Source organism: Amblyomma maculatum, chromosome 5 (assembly GCF_055883805.1).
Source record: "Amblyomma maculatum isolate TAMU_Amacu chromosome 5, ASM5588380v1, whole genome shotgun sequence".
Lineage (NCBI taxonomy): Eukaryota > Metazoa > Arthropoda > Arachnida > Ixodida > Ixodidae > Amblyomma > Amblyomma maculatum.
In genome coordinates, this window is record NC_139348.1 from 39,741,872 (window position 1) to 39,756,410 (window position 14,539).

At 50.6% G+C, this 14,539-nt stretch overlaps 1 protein-coding gene and 11 non-coding genes across 12 annotated transcripts in view; 11 read left to right on the forward strand and 1 right to left on the reverse strand.

Annotated features, from left to right (window-relative positions):
• Window positions 1–14,539, reverse strand: part of LOC146188093 (transient receptor potential cation channel subfamily M member-like 2) — a 189,103-nt gene that overhangs the window by 64,555 nt on the left and 110,009 nt on the right.
• Window positions 1,651–1,722, forward strand: TRNAD-GUC (transfer RNA aspartic acid (anticodon GUC)). Its single transcript has one exon. It is a non-coding gene; the product is annotated as a tRNA-Asp (tRNA).
• Window positions 2,098–2,169, forward strand: TRNAD-GUC (transfer RNA aspartic acid (anticodon GUC)). The gene has a single exon. It is a non-coding gene; the product is annotated as a tRNA-Asp (tRNA).
• TRNAD-GUC (transfer RNA aspartic acid (anticodon GUC)) lies at window positions 2,322–2,393 on the forward strand. The gene has a single exon. It is a non-coding gene; the product is annotated as a tRNA-Asp (tRNA).
• TRNAD-GUC (transfer RNA aspartic acid (anticodon GUC)) lies at window positions 2,545–2,616 on the forward strand. The gene has a single exon. It is a non-coding gene; the product is annotated as a tRNA-Asp (tRNA).
• TRNAD-GUC (transfer RNA aspartic acid (anticodon GUC)) lies at window positions 2,769–2,840 on the forward strand. Its single transcript has one exon. It is a non-coding gene; the product is annotated as a tRNA-Asp (tRNA).
• On the forward strand, window positions 7,927–7,998 carry TRNAD-GUC (transfer RNA aspartic acid (anticodon GUC)). The gene has a single exon. It is a non-coding gene; the product is annotated as a tRNA-Asp (tRNA).
• TRNAD-GUC (transfer RNA aspartic acid (anticodon GUC)) lies at window positions 8,151–8,222 on the forward strand. The gene has a single exon. It is a non-coding gene; the product is annotated as a tRNA-Asp (tRNA).
• Window positions 9,046–9,117, forward strand: TRNAD-GUC (transfer RNA aspartic acid (anticodon GUC)). The gene has a single exon. It is a non-coding gene; the product is annotated as a tRNA-Asp (tRNA).
• Window positions 9,269–9,340, forward strand: TRNAD-GUC (transfer RNA aspartic acid (anticodon GUC)). The gene has a single exon. It is a non-coding gene; the product is annotated as a tRNA-Asp (tRNA).
• Window positions 9,941–10,012, forward strand: TRNAD-GUC (transfer RNA aspartic acid (anticodon GUC)). The gene has a single exon. It is a non-coding gene; the product is annotated as a tRNA-Asp (tRNA).
• Window positions 10,164–10,235, forward strand: TRNAD-GUC (transfer RNA aspartic acid (anticodon GUC)). The gene has a single exon. It is a non-coding gene; the product is annotated as a tRNA-Asp (tRNA).

Sequence of the window (14,539 nt, forward strand, 5' to 3'; positions counted from 1 at the left end):
TGGCCAGTATCCCGCTTGTCACGCGGGAGACCGGAGTTCGATTCCCCGACGGGGAGCGTATTGTTTACTTTTGCCCAAATCTGAGCGCGGATACACGGTGTCTCCAACTGTCCCTTGTGCTGTTGTTGTTGTTGTTGGGAACTTTGGGATATTCACGGGGGGTGGGGGGGAACCGGACACGGGTTATGCCGGCCTAATATCGCGGCGGCACTTTTGGTGTCCGGGGGGTGGGGAAGTGGGATGTTGGGAGGGGTGGGGGGGGGGGGAGATCGCCTTTTTGTCGTGGCCCGCACCAAGCAAATAGCCCGGTGAGCATCGGCAGGTCGGTGGTCCGGTGCGCAGCCTCCGGTGCAGCAGCGCTTCTGGTTGTTCCAGACGAAGCCTGGTACTGCGCCTCTGCGAGGCACAGGAAGGACTGCTGTTGACAGCAGGACGCCACGGCGATTGGAGCAACCGCCGCAGCAGGAGGGGACCGCGATAGACTGCTGCCAAGGCAGCAGCGCGGCGGGTGGCGCTGAGGTGACCGTCAGTAGACAGCGCGCCGAGGCCCGCGAGCAGGGAGCCCACGGGGAGCTGTCCCGGAGTATCCAGGTAGCAGCAGGAGGGGGTGCCAGGATTCTCGAGAACACGTGGTCCATGGCGGCGAGGTGGAGCCGCCTCGGTGCACACAAGTGGTGCTGCGAGGACGGCGGGTGGCTTGCACGTGGCAAGCATGCTGGCTTGGCTGGAAGCGCGAGCACAGCGAGGACTGCGGCATCACAAAGATGTCAGCAGGGAGTCACCGCGACGACGAAGTCGGGCGGCAACAGGGGGGGGGGGGGCGCCGGGAACTGCTGCAGCAGCAGCAGCGCGGCGGGTAGGTCACCGGATCCACAGCAACACGTGGTCCGTGGCGATGGGGGGAGGCAGGGTTCTCGCGCCACGAGGGTGCAGCGAGAATTAGCCAGGGTGCGTCCCAGATCCAAGGAGCTGCAGGAAGCCGCGGGCGGTTCTGCAGGCTGCTGTCCATGAAGTAGGGAGGGGGCCGCCGCCGCCGCCGCAGCAAACGACGGCGGCCCCGAGGAAATCCTTTTTCGAGGAGTAGGGCGCCGCGGCCGCCTAAGCGGCCCGCCGAGCTAGGCCTCTAGGAGAGGTAGCGGGTGGCCGCTGACGCGGCCGACTGCTGGGAAGACCTCCTAGTAGAAGGAACTCGCCGGCGCTGGAGAGCGCGCGACGAGCGAGGACGTACGCCTGCCGCTACGGACGGTAGCGGGCGCAGGCGAAGGTGCTCGGCGGCAGCGAAGCTGGCGCGACGGAGCGAGGCGCGACGATATCGCGGGAGGCGAGCAGGGACACATCCGCTCACATCGAAAGTGCCTTGTGCTTACTGCAGTGAGGCACTTGAATGCGCGCTTTTCTCCTCACCGCATTGAGAGAAGGGTTAACTGCCCCTCCAGCAGTTCTCCCAGTATCCCCGCCTGTTACGCGGGAGACCAGGGTTCGATTACCCGACGGGGAGCGTATTTTTTTCTTTTGCCCAAACCTGAGCGCCGATACACGGTGTCTCCAACTGTCCCTTGTTATTTTTGTGCTTACTGCAGTGACGCACTTGAATGCGCGCTTTTCTCCTCACCGCATTGAGAGAAGGGTTAACTGCCCCTCCAGCAGTTTTCCTCGTTAGTATAGTGGCCAGTATCCCGGCCTGTCACGCGGGAGACCGGGGTTCGATTCCCCGACGGGGAGCGTATTTTTTCTTTTGCCCAAATCTGAGCGCGGATACACGGTGTCTCCAACTGTCGCTTGTTATTTTTGTGCTTACTGCAGTGACGCACTTGAATGCGCGCTTTTCTCCTCACCGCATTGAGAGAAGGGTTAACTGCCCCTCCAGCAGTTTTCCTCGTTAGTATAGTGGCCAGTATCCCCGCCTGTCACGCGGGAGACCAGGGTTCGATTCCCCGACGGGGAGCGTATTTTTTTCTTTTGCCCAAATCTGAGCGCAGATACACAGTGTCTCCAACTGTCCCTTGCTATTTTTGTGCTTACTGCAGTGACGCACTTGAATGCGCGCTTTTCTCCTCACCGCATTGAGAGAAGGGTTAACTGCCATGCAAGCAGTTTTCCTCGTTAGTATAGTGGCCAGTATCCCCGCCTGTCACGCGGGAGGCCGGGGTTCGATTCCCCGACAGGGAGCGTATTTTTTTCTTTTGCCCAAATCTGAGCGCGGATACACAGTGTCTCCAACTGTCCCTTGTTATTTTTGTGCTTACTGCAGTGACGCACTTGAATGCGCGCTTTTCTCCTCACCGCATTGAGAGGAGGGTTAACTGCCACTCCAGCAAATCTCCTCGTTAGTATAGTGGCCAGTATCCCCGCCTGTCACGCGGGAGACCGGGGTTCGATTCCCCGACGGGGAGCGTATTTTTTCTCTTGCCCAAATCTGAGCGCGGATACACGGTGCCTCCAACTGTCCCTTGTTAGCTTTGTGCTTACTGCAGTGACGCACTTGAATGCGCGCTTTTCTCCTCACCGCATTGAGAGAAGGGTTAACTGCCATGCAAGCAGTTTTCCTCGTTAGTATAGTGGCCAGTATCCCCGCCTGTCACGCGGGAGGCCGGGGTTCGATTCCCCGACGGGGAGCGTATTTTTTTCTTTTGCCCAAATCTGAGCGCGGATACACAGTGTCTCCAACTGTCCCTTGTTATTTTTGTGCTTACTGCAGTGACGCACTTGAATGCGCGCTTTTCTCCTCACCGCATTGAGAGGAGGGTTAACTGCCACTCCAGCAGATCTCCTCGTTAGTATAGTGGCCAGTATCCCCGCCTGTCACGCGGGAGACCGGGGTTCGATTCCCCGACGGGGAGCGTATTTTTTCTTTTGCCCAAATCTGAGCGCGGATACACGGTGTCTCCAACTGTCCCTTGTTATTTTTGTGCTTACTACAGTGACGCACTTGAATGCGCGCTTTTCTCCTCACCGCATTGTGAGAAGGTTTAACTGCCAGTCCAGCAAATCTCCTCGTTAGTATAGTGGTCGATTCTACTTCCGGCCACCGAGCGTGACGGACGTGTTTATTATGTGCTCCCAAGGAGCGGATTCAGCGGCCCAGCTGGGCCGTGGTATCAGGAGTACGGAAAGGCCTGCCAAGGATTATGAACTGGTTCTACCGCATCTGCCCACAGGTTCGAGTGTTTTGCATACTGTTTTTTTGCATGGCGACATAAAAGCCAGGCCGTACCGGGTGGAGCACTTTCGAGACTCCCTCGCTCGTCTTTCACTGCTGCCGGAAGTGGTTGCCCTCGGGGCATATCAAATGAATCACGTATGGGCGGTAACGTTTAAAGGTGAAGAGGGGAAAGCGAAGATTTTGCAAGCCGAAGCTTTCGAAGTGAAGGAGCACCGATGCGTGGTCATTGACCCCTGCAACCAAGGCATCAGGCTAAAACTTTTCTGGCTGCTTCACGGCGTGCACGACGATGATGTGCGAGCGGCGTTGGCGGCTTTTGGAAAAGTTACCGAAATATCAAGAGAGAAGTGGAAAGTGCAAGGCTGTGTCGACAAGGCTTCAACGACTCGAACGGTGACGCTGAAGCTAAAAGTGGGCGTAACCATTGAGGACCTGCCGCATCAGCTTCGGGTAGCCGAGGACGTCGCACTCGTCCACGTCCCAGGCAGAGCCCCGCTTTGCCTACGGTGCCGGGGGAAAGGACATATACGTCGGGATTGTCGTGTGCCGCGCTGCGGGCTGTGTCGTCGCTACGGCCATGACGAGTCGCAGTGTGTGCGCACGTATGCCAACGTTGCAGGCCCCGTGCCGAGTGAAGTGGCAGGCGAGCACTTGATGGACGCAGTGGACGCCGAGGAAGCTAGCAGTGGAATCACTGAGGAAGCAGTGCAGAAAGAACAATCCTCTGAGAAGACCCCTGCCCTTAAAGAACCCTGTGAGTCAGATGTGATTGTTCCGTCGCCGAATGTTGCTGGGACCGAGACACCCACGAAAGAAGAAGGCAATGCCAGTGCTGCAAGCCCAGCTTCGGCTACGCAACACAGTGAGGAACAGGGGGACACTGAAGCTGAGATGCCAGCTGCTTCTACCTTGCCTGTGAAGCGGGTGCACGAAGACAGCGTCAACGAGGAATCAACCCAAGGAGGAGCGGAAAGCGGACAGCCTCCACTGAAGGCGGCCCCCCTTCGCCGGGCGTCCTTCAAGCCAAGGCCAAACGTGCCCCCAGACCGGAGAACTGTGTCACCTGTGCCTCCGCCATAGCGGGGGTACCCTTTCCGGTCGAGACGTTACAAGCCCGGTCCATGATCGGGAGCAGCGCTTGGAACGACGGACGGACTCGCCACAAAAAGGAAGAATGGTCATCCCGTGCAACTGATCAACCGCAATGCTGTCTTTCTGCAAAAGCGATGTGAGTGATATATGTTTCGCGATTTAGAATTTCTTGAGATGGCGACCAATTTAACCACTAGCTTGCGCGTAGCCACGCTAAATGTGAGGGGGCTGTCAACACGTCGGAGACAACTGCAGCTGAACCGCATTCGGCTGGAAAATGAAATTGATGTGCTAGCAGTTCAAGAGAGCAAAATGGAAAGCGAACAACAAACAGAGAAAATGGCTGAAATATATCGTTCTAGATATAGTGTTTGCGTTTGTCATGCGATTGGAAGATCGGGGGGATGTGTCATTTTCATTCGAAATTGCATAGAGTGTGTGCAGTCTGTGTTCTCGTGTGAGAGTGGTCGGCTTTTGATATGTGATTTCAGTTTTTCTGGATTGGACTGGAGAGTGATCTGCGTTTATGCGCCGACTAGAACGTTTGAGCGGGAAGAGTTTTTTCACTATATGAAATCCTTCCTAATACATGAGAGGCGTGTTCTCCTGCTTGGAGACTTCAACTGTGTCTGTAGACCGGAAGATAGAACAACAGACCGTGTCCTTCGTGACAAGAGTGCAGAGTTACTTATTGACATTGTTATTGAGGCAGAGCTTGAAGATGCTGGCTGTATAATGACGCATGAAGGCCAAGCAAAGTTCACGCACTTTCAAGGTAGCTGTCATGCAAGGTTGGACCGAATATATGTTCCCATTGATTGTGTGCCCTTGTGCTCGGAATATCAAACACTTCCCATGAGCTTTAGTGACCACTCCCTCGTAATGATTACTCTAGGCATGAAAAGTAAGGCAACAAAGTTCAATTCGGAGCTATGGAAATTTAATGAAAAACTGCTGCTGGATGAAGAGTTTACCACTAAAGTTAAAGAATATATTAAGCATATGTTACAAAATGACTCTAATTTTATACAAGCATGGGAGCAGTTTAAGTGCGAGATAAAGATAGCTGCTATTGACCGAGCATGCACTCTCCGTCGTAAAGAAAGAGAACAAGAAAAAGAACTTCGTAGCACACTTGAATACATGCTTAGCATGGAGAGCGTTAAGCCTGGCTTGTTCGCCCAAGATATTAAAAAGATAAAAACCAAACTTGAGGTGATGGACGAAGAGAAGTATCGCGGTGCGGTGATAAGGGCACGCTGCGAAAAATTGTGGCTCGGAGAGACGCCCACGAAAAGGGCACTTAGTGATGAAAAAAGGTACGCAGTTTCAAAAGAGATAAAAGAAATCTGCTATCAGAACGTAGTTACCTCGGAAAAAAAAAACGATTGAACGGGCGTTTGTAGAATTTTACAGCGAATTGTTTAGTCTGAAAACACCGGACATTGAACGCTTCAGAAAAGACTTTCTGTCGCTGATGCCAAGAGTAGAAGACGAAGTGGCGCAGACACTTGAAGCAAGTATTACTTCCGAGGAAATTGAGGCCGCTATCGGGGAATTAAATTCCAATAAGTCACCCGGACCAGATGGTCTTGGTGCTGCCATATACAAGGCCTTTCCAACTGAAATGGCTTTTTTACTGGAAAGAGTTATTAGTGAATGCTACGAAAAGAACGTACCTCCTCCGTCTTTTCGAATGTCACACATTGTACTAATCCCGAAAACAGATGACCCAGTTAAGCTTCAGTCTGTAGCGTCTTACCGTCCTATAAGTCTAACGAATGTTGACTATAAAATTTATATAAAAGTATTAGGGCGACGACTCCAACGTGTAATTACTTCTCTTGTAGGCCCACATCAGACATGCGGTATAAAAGGAAGGACCATTTTTACTAACATACACGCAGCAAGGAGTGTACTCTAATGTTGTGACGCGATGCATGACCATGTAGCCATGATGCAATAAGACCTCCACAAAGCATTTGATAAAGGGGTACATGAAATTTTGTTCTCTGTTTTAGAGTATGTCAATGCTGGTTCCGTGATTACAAAGGGCGTGAAAATGGTTTACGAGTGCTGTTCAGCGAGACTGGTCGTGAATAAGCAGTTAACTGATCGTATACCTGTACAGTCGTCAGTAAGGCAGGGCTGTCCTCTGTCTCCCCTTTTGTTTGCGCTTTATCTGGAGCCTTTCTGTCGAAGATTGCTTACAAGGCCAAACATACGCGGTTATAGATTTTTTCAAAGTGAAGTTCGGGTTTTGGCATACGCGGACGATATTGCGGTTTTTTGTACTGACCATGAGAGCGTGCAAGAAGTTGTAAAAGAGGCCACTGCTTTTTGCACTGCAAGTGGAAGTGAAATTAGTTGGGCAAAGTGTTTAGGATTTTGGCACGGAAACTGGCAATACGCGCCTGAACTGTTCTCCAGTATGCAATGGACAATAACTCCAGGAAATTACCTCGGTGTGCCACTAAAGCATTACCGTGAAAGCAAGGAATGTTGGGCCGGTGAAGTTGAGCAAGTGAAAACCCAAACAAACAAATGGGGAGGACATAACTTTTCTATGTTCGCAAGAGCTACCGTTTGCAATATGTTCCTAGTTGCAAAAATTTTTTACATGCTGCAAGTGTTATCTATGTCAAGAATCTCTGTTCAAAAACTGCATAGGGTATTTGCCACGTTTGTGTGGGCTTCAACATGGGAGCGTACCAGTCGATGCAATCTTTTTCATACGGTGCATAACGGTGGACTGGGCTTGTCGCATTTATACTTAAAGCAAATTGTAACAAGGTTCTTTTTTTTGCGCGAACAAAGCGATGTTTTTCTTAGAACGGTAATCCAAGTGCGATTGCGTGATTCACTGCCGGAATATGTAGTTTCGACTATGTCTACAGGGCCAATGGCTCTAAGTGCTTTTCTTCGCGAAGTTGTCGCGTCCTTCCAAATAGTGAAGGCGAGATTTTCAAATGAGTATATGTGTACTGTTACGCGAAAACGGCTGTACAAAGATTTATTGGAAACCTTTTTACCTGTGCCTCTTTATCGCGCTGTATATGCTTTGGGTCCGGAGCGGGACGTGTTGAAGAGAGTGAAAAGAATGCCAATCAGATCGTCCGCTAAATCTTTCTTTTTTCAATTGCATACCGGCACTCTTCCGGTGAAGCCATGGCTGGAAAGCAAAGGCCTTTTCGTGCCTTGGTCTGCTGACTGTTTAATTTGCAAAAAGCTGGAAACCATAGAGCATATTTTCCTTGATTGTCACGATGCGGTTTTTTTGTGGGACGTGCTACAGCGCACTATTAAAAAGGACTTACCAATAACGCCGTTTGGCATACGCTACCTTCCATGCGCCCAGCCAGGAGAAGTGCCCAGTGATTTATTGATGGTCTTTTGTATGCACAGCATATGGAGAACGCGGATGGATGTTCGCCATGAGCATGTTGTCGTACACCCAGCCCATCAGTATTTTGTTGAAAGTGTAATGTACACGCGTGATGTTTTCGGAGGGCAATCCGAACCCCCGGATTGGCTGCCAGTCTTGGACAAGCTCATGTCACCTAATCCATTTTATCACAAGAAACCTGTAAGAAAGTGACTTGTGTTTTTAATTCCATGCGACTTTTCATCGTTCTTTGTAGTTGCCAAGTCGGTAATAAAGAAAAAAAAAATCCTCGTTAGTATAGTGGCCAGTATCCCCGCCTGTCACGCGGGAGACCGGGGTTCGATTCCCCGACGGGGAGCGTATTTTTTTCTTTTGCCCAAACCTGAGCGCGGATACACAGTGTTTCCAACTGTCCCTTGTTATTTTTGTGCTTACTGCAGTGACGCACTTGAATGCGCGCTTTTCTCCTCACCGCATTGAGAGAAGGGTTAACTGCCTCTCCAGCAGTTCTCCTCGTTAGTATAGTGGCCAGTATCCCCGCCTGTCACGCGGGAGACCGGGGTTCGATTCCCCGACGGGGAGCGTGTTTTTACTTTTGCCCAAATCTGAGCGCGGATACACGGTGTCTCCAACTGTCCCTTGTTATTTTTGTGCTTACTGCTGTGACGCACTTGAATGCGCACTTTTCCCCTCACCGCATTGAGAGAAGGGTTAACTGCCACTCCAGCAGATCTCCTCGTTAGTATAGTGGCCAGTATCCCCGCCTGTCACGCGCGAGACCGGGGTTCGATTCCCCGACGGGGAGCGTATTTTTTTCTTTTGCCCAAACCTGAGCGCGGATACACAGTGTCTCCAACTGTCCCTTGTTATTTTTGTGCTTACTGCAGTGACGCACTTGAATGCGCGCTTTTCTCCTCACCGCATTGAGAGAAGGATTAACTGCCACTCCAGCAAATCTCCTCGTTAGTATAGTGGCCAGTATCCCCGCCTGTCACGCGGGAGACCGGCGTTCGATTCCCCGACTGGGAGCGTATTTTTTTCTTTTGCCCAAACCTGAGCGCGGATACACAGTGTCTCCAACTGTCCCTTGTTATTTTTGTGCTTACTGCAGTGACGCACTTGAATGCGCGCTTTTCTCCTCACCGCATTGAGAGAAGGGTTAACTGCCACTCCAGCAAATCTCCTCGTTAGTATAGTGGCCAGTATCCCCGCCTGTCACGCGGGAGACCGGCGTTCGATTCCCCGACTGGGAGCGTATTTTTTTCTTTTGCCCAAATCTGAGCGCGGATACACGGTGTCTCCAACTGTCCCTTGTTATTTTTGTGCTTACTACAGTGACGCACTTGAATGCGCGCTTTTCTCCTCACCGCATTGAGAGAAGGGTTAACTGCCCCTCCAGCAGTTTTCCTTGTTAGTATAGTGGCCAGTATCCCCGCCTGTCACGCGGGAGACCGGGGTTCGATTCCCCGACGGGGAGCGTATTTTTTCTTTTGCCCAAATCTGAGCGCGGATACACGGTGTCTCCAACTGTCCCTTGTTATTTTTGTGCTTACTGCAGTGACGCACTTGAATGCGCGCTTTTCTCCTCACCGCATTGAGCGAAGGGTTAACTGCTACTCCAGCAAATCTCCTCGTTAGTATAGTGGCCAGTATCCCCGCCTGTCACGCGGGAAACCGGGGTTCGATTCCCCGACGGGGAGCGTATTTTTTCTTTTGCCCAAATCTGAGCGCGGATACACGGTGTCTCCAACTGTCCCTTGTTATTTTTGTGCTTACTGCTGTGACGCACTTGAATGCGCGCTTTTCTCCTCACCGCATTGTGAGAAGGGTTAACTGCCAGTCCAGCAAATCTCCTCGTTAGTATAGTGGCCAGTATCCCCGCCTGTCACGCGGGAGACCGGGGTTCGATTCCCCGACGCGGAGCGTATTTTTTTCTTTTGCCCAAACCTGAGCGCGGATACACAGTGTTTCCAACTGTCCCTTGTTATTTTTGTGCTTACTGCAGTGACGCACTTGAATGCGCACTTTTCTCCTCACCGCATTGAGAGAAGGGTTAACTGCCACTCCAGCAGATCTCCTCGTTAGTATAGTGGCCAGTATCCCCGCCTGTCACGCTCGAGACCGGGGTTCGATTCCCCGACTGGAGAGCGTATTTTTTTCTTTTGCCCAAACCTGAGCGCGGATACACAGTGTCTCCAACTGTCCCTTGTTATTTTTGTGCTTACTGCAGTGACGCACTTGAATGCGCGCTTTTCTCCTCACCGCATTGAGAGAAGGGTTAACTGCCACTCCAGCAAATCTCCTCGTTAGTATAGTGGCCAGTATCCCCGCCTGTCACGCGGGAGACCGGGGTTCGATTCCCCGACGGGGAGCGTATTTTTTCTTTTGCCCAAATCTGAGCGCGGATACACGGTGTCTCCAACTGTCCCTTGTTATTTTTGTGCTTACTGCAGTGACGCACTTGAATGCGCGCTTTTCTCCTCACCGCATTGAGCGAAGGGTTAACTGCTACTCCAGCAAATCTCCTCGTTAGTATAGTGGCCAGTATCCCGGCCTGTCACGCGGGAGACCGGGGTTCGATTCCCCGACGGGGAGCGTATTTTTTCTTTTGCCCAAATCTGAGCGCGGATACACGGTGTCTCCAACTGTCGCTTGTTATTTTTGTGCTTACTACTGTGACGCACTTGAATGCGCGCTTTTCTCCTCACCGCATTGTGAGAAGGGTTAACTGCCAGTCCAGCAAATCTCCTCGTTAGTACAGCGATTCTACTTCCGGCCACCGAGCGTGACGGACGTGTGTATCATGTGCTCCCAAGGAGCGGATTCAGCGGCCCAGCTGGGCCGTGGTATCAGGAGTACGGAAAGGCCTGCCAAGGATTATGAACTGGTTCTGCCGCATCTGCCTACAGGTTCGAGTGTTTTGCATACTGTGTTTTTGCATGGCGACATAAAAGCCAGGCCATACCGGGTGGAGCACTTTCGAGACTCCCTCGCTCGTCTTTCACTTTTGCCGGAAGTGGTTGCCCTCGGGGCATATCAAATGAATCACGTATGGGCGGTAACGTTTAAAGGTGAAGAGGGGAAAGCGAAGATTTTGCAAGTCGAAGCTTTTGAAGTGAAAGAGCACCGATGCGTGGTCATTGACCCCTGCAACCAAGGCATCAGGCTAAAACTTTTCTGGCTGCTTCACGGCGTGCACGACGATGATGTGCGAGCGGCGTTGGCGGCTTATGGAAAAGTTACGGAAATTTCAAGAGACAAGTGGAGAGTGCAAGGGTGTGTCGACAAGGCTTCAACGACACGAACGGTCACGCTGAAGCTCAAAGTGGGCGTGACCATTGAGGACCTGCCGCATCAGCTTCGGGTCGCCGAGGACGTCGCACTCGTCCACGTCCCAGGCAGAGCCCCGCTTTGCCTCCGGTGCCGCGGGAAAGGTCATATACGGCGTGAGTGTCGTGTGCCGCGCTGCGGGCTGTGTCGCCGTTACGGCCATGACGATTCCCAGTGTGTGCGCACGTATGCCAACGTTGCAGGCCCCGTGCCGAGTGAAGTGGCAGGCGAGCACTTGATGGACGCAGTGGACGCCGAGGAAGCGAGCAGTGGAAACACCGAGGAGGCAGAACAGAACGGACACTCCTCTGAGAAGACCCCTGCCCCTAAAGAACAATGTGAATCAGAATTGATAGTTCCGTTGTCGAATGTCGCTGGGACCGAGTCACCCACGAAAGAAAACGGCAATGCCAGTGGTGCAAGCCCAGCTTCGTCTACGCAACACTGTGAGGAACAGGGAGGCACTGAAGCTGAGATGCCAGCTGCTTCTACCTTGCCTGTGAAGCGTGGGCACGAAGACAGTGTCAACGACGGATCAACGCAAAGAGGAGCGGAAAACGGACAGCCTCCACTGAAGGCGGCCCCCCTTCGCCGGTCGTCCTTCAAGCCAAGGCCAAACGTGCCTGCAGACCGGAGAACTGTGTCACCTGTGCCTCCGCCATAGCGGGGGTACCCTTTCCGGTCGAGACGTTACAAGCCCGGTCCATGATCGGGAGGAGCGCTTGGAACAATGGACAGACTCGCCAAAACGGAAGGATGGTTAACCCATGCAACAGTTGAACCGCAATGCTGTCTGTCTGCAGAAGAGATGTGAGTGAAATGTTTCGCGATTTATAATTTCTTGAGATGGCGACCAATTTATCAACTAGCTTGCGCGTAGCCACGCTAAATGTGAGAGGGCTGTCAACGCGTCGGAGACAACAGCAGCTGAACCGCCTTCTGCTGGAAAATGAAATTGATGTGCTAGCAGTTCAAGAGAGCAAAATGGAAAGCGAGCAACAAACAGATAAAATGGCTGAAATGTATCGTTCTAGATATAGTGTTTGCGTTTGTCATGCGGTTGGAAGATCGGGGGGATGTGTCATTTTCATTCGAAATTGCATAGAGTGCGTACAGTCTGTGTTCTCGTGTGAGAGTGGTCGGCTTTTGATATGTGATTTCAGTTTTTCTGGATTGGACTGGAGAGTGATCTGTGTTTATGCGCCTACTAGAACGTCTGAGCGCGAAGAGTTTTTCCACTATATGAAAGCCTTCCTAATACATGAGAGGCGTGTTCTCCTGCTTGGAGACTTCAACTGTGTCTGTAGACCGGAAGATAGAACAACAGACCGTGTCCTTCGTGATAAGAGCGCAGAGTTACTTATTGACATTGTTAATGAGGCAGAGCTTGAAGATGCTGGCTGTATACTGACGCATGAAGGCCAAGCAATGTTCACGCACTTTCAAGGTAGCTGTCATGCAAGGTTGGACCGAATATATGTTCCTATTGATTGTGTGCCCCTGTGCTCGGAATATCAAACACTTCCCATGAGCTTTAGTGACCACTCCCTCGTAATGATTACTCTAGGCATGAAAAGTAAGACAACAAAGTTCAATTGGGAGCTATGGAAATTTAATGAAAAGCTGCTACGGGATGAAGAGTTTATCACTAAAGTGAAAGAGTATATTACGCATCTGTTGCAAAATGACTCTAATTTTATACAAGCATGGGAGCAGTTTAAGTGCGATATAAAGATAGCTGCTATTGACCGAGCATGCACTCTCCGACGTAAAGAAAGAGAACAAGAAAAAGAACTTCGAAACACACTTGAATACATGCTTAGCATGGAGAGCGTTAAGCCTGGCTTGTTTGCCCAAGATATAAAAAAGATGAAAACCAAACTTGAGGTGATAGACGAAGAGAAGTATCGCGGTGCGGTGATAAGGGCACGCAGCGAAAAATTGTGGCTCGGAGAGACGCCCACGAAAAGGGCACTTAGTGATGAAAAACGGTACGCAGTGTCAAAAGAGATAAAAGAAATCTGCTATCAGAACGTAGTTACCTCGGAAAAGAAAACGATTGAACGGGCGTTTGTAGAATTTTACAGGGAGTTGTTTAGCCTCAAAACACCGGACATTGAACGCTTCAGAAAAGACTTTCTGTCGCTGATGCCAAGAGTGGAAGACGAAGTTGCGCAGACACTTGAAGCAAGTATTACTTCCGAGGAAATTGAGGCCGTTATCGGGGAATTAAATTCCAATAAGTCACCCGGACCAGATGGTCTTGGTGCTGCCATATACAAGGCCTTTCCAACTGAAATGGCTGTTTTACTGGAAAGAGTTATTAGTGAATGCTACGAAAAGAACGTACCTCCTCCGTCTTTTCGAATGTCACACGTTGTACTAATCCCGAAAACAGATGACTCAGTTAAGCTTCAGTCTGTAGCGTCTTACCGTCCTATAAGTCTAACGAATGTTGACTATAAAATTTACATGAAAGTATTAGGGCGACGACTCCAACGCGTAATTACTTCTCTTGTAGGCCCACATCAGACATGCGGTATAAAAGGAAGGACCATTTTTACTAATATACACGCAGCAAGGAGTGTTCTCGAATGTTGTGACGCGATGCATGACCACGTAGCCATGATGCAATTAGACCTCCACAAAGCATTTGACAAAGTGGTACATGAAATTTTGTTCTCTGTTTTAGAGTATGTCAATGCTGGTTCCGTGATCACAAATGGCGTGAAAATGGTTTACGAGTGCTGTTCAGCGAGACTGGTCGTGAATAAGCATTTAACCGATCGTATACCTGTCCAGTCGTCAGTAAGGCAGGGCTGTCCTCTGTCTCCCCTTTTGTTTGCGCTTTATCTGGAGCCTTTCTGTTTAAGATTGCTTACAAGGCCAAACATACGCGGTTATAGATTTTTTCAAAGTGAAGTTCGGGTTTTGGCATACGCGGACGATATTGCGGTTTTTTGTACAGACCATGAGAGCGTGCAAGAAGTTGTAAAAGAAGCCACTGCTTTTTGCACTGCAAGTGGAAGTGAAATTAGTTGGGCAAAGTGTTTAGGATTCTGGCACGGAAACTGGCAATACGCGCCTGAACTGTTCTCCAGTATGCAATGGACAATAACGACAGGAAATTACCTTGGTGTGCCACTAAAGCATTACCGTGAAAGTAAGGAATGTTGGGCCGGTAAAGTTGAGCAAATGAAAACCCAAACAAACAAATGGGGAGGACATAACTTTTCTATGTTCGCAAGAGCTACCGTTTGCAATATGTTCCTAGTTGCAAAACTTTTTTTACATGCTGCAAGTGTTATCTATGTCAAGAATCTCTGTTCAAAAACTGCATAGGGTATTTGCCACGTTTGTGTGGGCTTCAACATGGGAGCGTACCAGTCGATGTAATTTGTTTCATACGGTGCATAATGGTGGACTGGGATTGTCACATTTATACTTAAAGCAGATTGTAACCAGGTTCTTTTTTTTGCGCGAGCAAAGCGATGTTTTTCTTAGAACGGTAATCCAAGTGCGATTGCGTGATTCACTGCCGGAATATGTAGTTTCGACTATGTCTACAG